We start from the raw sequence: 5,310 nt of genomic DNA on the forward strand, positions 1-5,310 counted from the left end.
AAATCAAGACACCAAAGTCATGATCCATAAAAGAGGAAACTAATAAACTGAACCTCATCGAGATTAAAAATTATTGTTTGAAAGGAAAGATGCTGGGGGGGGGGGGGGGGGGGGGGAAGCCACAGACTGAAGGAAAATATTTGCAGACTGCATATTTAAAAACAGAAAAAAAAAAGACTTGTCCCCAGAATATATAAAAGAACCATTTAAGCTCGCTATTACGACAACAAACAATAATTAGCAAATGGTCAAAGACTAGAAATGACACCTAGCCAACCTAGATAGGTGAACGGCGGATTAGCACATTAAGAGGTGGTCGATACCGTCAGCCATTAGGGAATATAAATAAAGCCACAGTAAAACACATCTGTTCACATATCAGAGTGTTTGAAAGAAAACCCCCTGTCCAGGAAGGGGTCTGGGCAGCTGGCACGTTCACACTCTGCTGGTGGGAACATACATGGATGCAGACGCCCTGCCAACGGTTTGGCAATTTCTTATAAACCCACACGTGCCGTTAAGACCAAACTGGCCCACTCCTGGGTATTTACTCCGTAGAAATGAAAGCACAGGTGCACCAGACTGATGCCTCAGGCCGACGGCAGCTTCAGTACCAGCAGCCCACAGCCGCGAGAACCCACATGCCCTCCGACCGGAGGGTAAATGATGACACACAGACAACATGGAATGTTACTCAGCAGTCAAGAGGAACTCAGCGTTGTCACTCATAGCGAGCAGACAGATCCTAAAGGAGTTCGATGCTAAGTGCGAAAAGCCAGTTGCAAAAGGTCACATACTGTGGCACTGCAATTTGATAACATTCCAGAAGGGACAAAGCTGATGGTGGTGGAGGACAGAGTTAGTGGGAAATGTGACCAGAAGGGGTAACGTGAGAGGATTTCTTTATGACGCTGGGACAGCCCTACATACTGATTATGTTGATGGCTACACCTGGGGTCCGATGTGATAGAAATACACACTCCCTCAAAAAGAAAGAATGCATCTCAAACCCGGTGAAATCCAAATAAGGTTTGTCGTTTATTCAATAATATTGTACCAATGTTAACTTTCTAGTTTTGACGATTGCACTTTGCTGTGTAAGTCGGTATAACTGAGGTAATATGGGGTAATAACACGGGGATTCTCTACTATTTTTGCAATTTCTGTGAGACTAAAATCTTTTCAATATAGAAAATTCGAATAAATGAATGCCGATAGCGGTACAAGAGACAGAACTTTTTCTGGGAACTTTTCTTTTTCTTTTTTCTTTTTTTTTTTTTTTAAAGTGTGACATCCATCCTTTTGACCGCCCACGGTGCCTGGTGATGGGAGAAAACCGACCCAACGTTTCACAAAACGCAGAATGAAAGACGAAAGGACAAAGGACGACACTCCTATTAGGCTGTAAAATTATAAGAGGACACTCGATCTGACAGAATAATGATGATGATAATGTGAACAGGAAGGGCTCATACTTACAAAGCACTTAACATGCAATTCGTACAGTGAGCTGAGAGTATACATTTTTAACCATTTTACCGACGAGGAACTGAAATCCAGAGCTGTTAACTCATAGAGCTTTGATCACAGAGCTAGTTAATGGCGTCAGTGGGATTTTCGCCCAAAGTGGTCTTGCCTTAGAATCTGTATAGGGTATAAAACGAGGTGTAAAATAAAATCCTAAGTGGTAAAATCCTGAATGGTATAGAAAATGTGTAAAATAAACTCCGGAATGGTAAATCAACGGACGAAGATAGGCACTCAGCATTTGGAAATATTAGCTTGTTGATATGTGTCCTTTCATTCATTGATTGATTCATCGATAAATAAAGATATTGAAGGAACGCGTATGATGGTGCCGATCATTATTCTGGGAACAGCGTGGGACGAGGCCGACGATGTGCCTGCCTACAGGGACCTCCCCAGTGGGCACAGACGGACGATGCGAATGGAAGACAGGTCCGGCGACGAGTCACGCGGTCGCACGAGAGACTGAGGTGGCGGGAGGAGGTGGGCCGTGGGCAGGTGTGAAGAGCCACGGCAGCTTCCTGGCGAGGGGCAGCGCGCTCTGCGCAGGGTTCTGGGCCCTCATCCCGGGTCCACAAGGACACGGTCCCTGTGGATCGAACTGGACAAGGCAGACGGAACGTGGTAGAGAGTTGGCCGGGGTCACACAGTTCAGAGGTCATCTTTACACGCCCGCCACCCTGCATTTCCTTGTGTTGTTTGTCCCTTGTTTGATTTAAGGAAGGCGGTATATCTCGATCTGGACCGAAGCCAACGCGATGGCGGGGGTGGGGGGGGGTGCTCTCTCTACCCCTTTCTACCCCTCGTCGGGGGAATTCTCCGGTGTTTTGGGGAGATGTGTTCTTGTGGGCTCCTTCGTGGGGGCCTCATCCCGGCCGGGCCTCCATGGCGTTCAGTGGAGCTGCTGTCAGTCCTGACTCCCCAATTCTCAGCAGTCCCAGCCGATCAAACGGAACCCCTACCCCCAACCCGCACGACCAGTTCAAGAAGAAGTGGAGGCACCTCCCGACTCCCGGCGAAGGGTGTGGCTGGCCTCTTCTGCCACCTGGTGACTGATTCCATTTCTCCCGTCTCATCAGAGGGCCGCTTCCGCAGAAGCTCTGAATAGGACGCCGTCTCCAGGAGGGGCTCCTGACGGGATGTAGGACCGGGGACGGGGGGGGCCACACAGGACCTCTCAACCCAGAGGGACCCCAGGTCGAGGGAGGTCCCTGGTGATGAGGAGCAGGGTGGACTGTGAGCCAAGGCCTTGGGGAATCAAGGTCCCTCACAAGCTGAGGTGAGGTGAGGGGAGCAGCGAAGGGGGCAAATGGCAGGTGGCCCCCAGGCCCGAACATCCTTGGGTCTCTACTACCAGCCCACGGCTTATCACGGGCACAGGTTCAAGCACCAGTGAAGTGAATTCTTGGTCCCCGTTGGGAAATGCATGTGCCTGTCCACAGGCGACTCCCTTTCCCACCAAGGACACGTGGCCACCTGTCCTCAGTGTCCTCGGCCACTCCGTCCTGCCAGTCTGTGAGGAAGGCTCACTGTCACTCAGAGCCTTCCAGCGCGGGGCCCGTGTGCTGTTCGAGGTGATGTCTACCCCCAGCCTCTCTGCTTTGGTGCTTTCGATTAGTTCCAAAACTGTGACAATTTTCTTCCAGCCACCCCCCCCCCCGGTGTGTCCTCAGTCTCCGCCTCTGCTGGGTACATGTGTGGCCTCGACTGAGCTTCGTGTCCCTCCTGGAACTGGCTATAACCACGGCACTGGCGAGCACACGCTTCCCCTTCTGCAGTGTGCTCCGCGCGTCATGGCCGAGGGCCCAGAGCATCACTGCGGGGCCAGCGGCAAAGTGTGTGAAAGGGTTTGGAAGTGTCCTTTCGAATGAAAGCAAACAGCGGCTTCCTGACGCTTGGTCAAGCCACGGGCACCTTTATCCTTGACCCCACTGTAGTATGAAGGTGAATCGAGACTTGGGGAGAAATTTTGATTATGACATTTCAGTAAAAGATTCGGGTCCCCACAGGGCCATCGTGCGAGGATCTTCGATTCTCGTCTGTGCTTTCTGGACGGCCTTTGACTCAAAGATCGGAAAGGACCTTCCGAGCCGAGTCTCACGCTGGTCCTCAGAACAAAAGGGCCACATTACACCACACAGCAGCGAGCCGAAGTCACAGAGGAACCGGAACCGATCCGGTTCCGGGGAAGAGGGGCCTTCCAAGGAGAAGCGTCTCCTCGCTGCTTCGCCCCTTGGGGCCGGCCAGAAATGGGAACGAACCCCCCGCAGATGGCTGTGATGAGAACCTACTCTAACCATTAACACACGCTTGGTGCCCGCATGTCGTCTGCTGTGCCAGCTTCAGAGTCTGAGCCACCTAAAGAGGTCTCTCCCGCCCGCCGACTCGCCCTCCAGCTCCCGCTGGATGCATCTGAGCGGCAGGCCAGTGAGCGGGAGCCGGGCAGGGGGAACGAGACCACCATGGGCCCCTTCCTGAGCGCTAGATCGTGGCCAGGACCTTCCCTGAGCTGGGGGCAGCAGCCCCCTGGGAGGCGGCAGGAAGAGAGGGAACTGCCAGCCACGCTCCAAATTTCCCCCAGGTGCACGCACAGGCCGCACAGGTGCACTGTGGGGGCTGGATGGACGCCAGGCCCGGAGGGTCAGGAACGAGAAAGATCTCCCGAGGCTCTAAGATGCAGGAGCAGAGCCGGAAAGTAAACTCAGTCGACAAAAACGCTGTCAGCTGAGTTTACAGGAAAGACAAGGAGAAGGGGGAACAGAGAGGTGAGGGACAGGGAGGGCGGACGGGGGAGCCTCGCCTGTCTGAGGTTTGAGGCTCTGCTGAGAGGAGAGCATGTTTGCATCTCACCCTCAGAATATATGTATCTGCAGCCGTCGTGGGGGGCTGACTCTAAGGACAGATGCAAAATGGTGCCAGGTCGAATTTAACTGCACGTTGGATGAAACGTTTCAATCCTGCATGTTAGCACATCCTCCCCCGACCCAGGAGTGACTATTGCATTTGGTATCAAATCCAAAAAAAAAAAAAGAAAAGAAAACTATTGCCATTACAAATACTTCCATCTTACGTTTTTTACACACATTGTTTCACATACGATCCAAAATTAAAACACACGGGAAGAAGCAGAAAAATGTGACCTATGGACAAGAAGTGAAACAAACACACTAGAAGACTCAGGGGTTATCCAGATGTTTAAACCGGCAATGAAAACCTTTAAGTAACCATGATAAATATGTTTAAGTACATAGTAAAAAAGGTGAGTGACCCACGTAAACAAAAGAAAGACTTCAGCGAAGAGATGAATAACTGTGAAAAGGACAAATGGAAGTATTATATAAAAAAAAAAACAAACACAATGTCGAAATGAAGAATTCACCCAACGGGCTTAATAGACCGCAGCGGAAGGACAGGTGTCGATCGACGTGAAGATGGGTTCGTGAAACACGTCGAGACCGAAAAATTGAAAGACACTTGAGACCCACAGGGCGCTTAAAAATATAATTTTAACGTACGTGTAATTTGAGATCCGGAATGACAGGAGAGAGAATCGCACAGAAAATTATTTGACGAGATAATAAGGGCTGAGAAATTTGTAGAAGTGATGGAGTGTACTAAGCTCTGATGAGCTCGATGGGACTTAATAAGGATAAAGAAAGAAACCCACGGGCATGTCCATTATTATGAAACCGTTAAAAACAAAAAGATGAAATCTTTATCTTGTTAGCACAAATCAACTATTTTAGTAAAAACAGATGGGCTCCCAAATAAACAAACAAACAG

Source organism: Pteropus vampyrus, unplaced genomic scaffold (genome assembly GCF_000151845.1).
Source record: "Pteropus vampyrus isolate Shadow unplaced genomic scaffold, Pvam_2.0 Scaffold487, whole genome shotgun sequence".
Taxonomy (NCBI): Eukaryota; Metazoa; Chordata; class Mammalia; order Chiroptera; family Pteropodidae; genus Pteropus; species Pteropus vampyrus.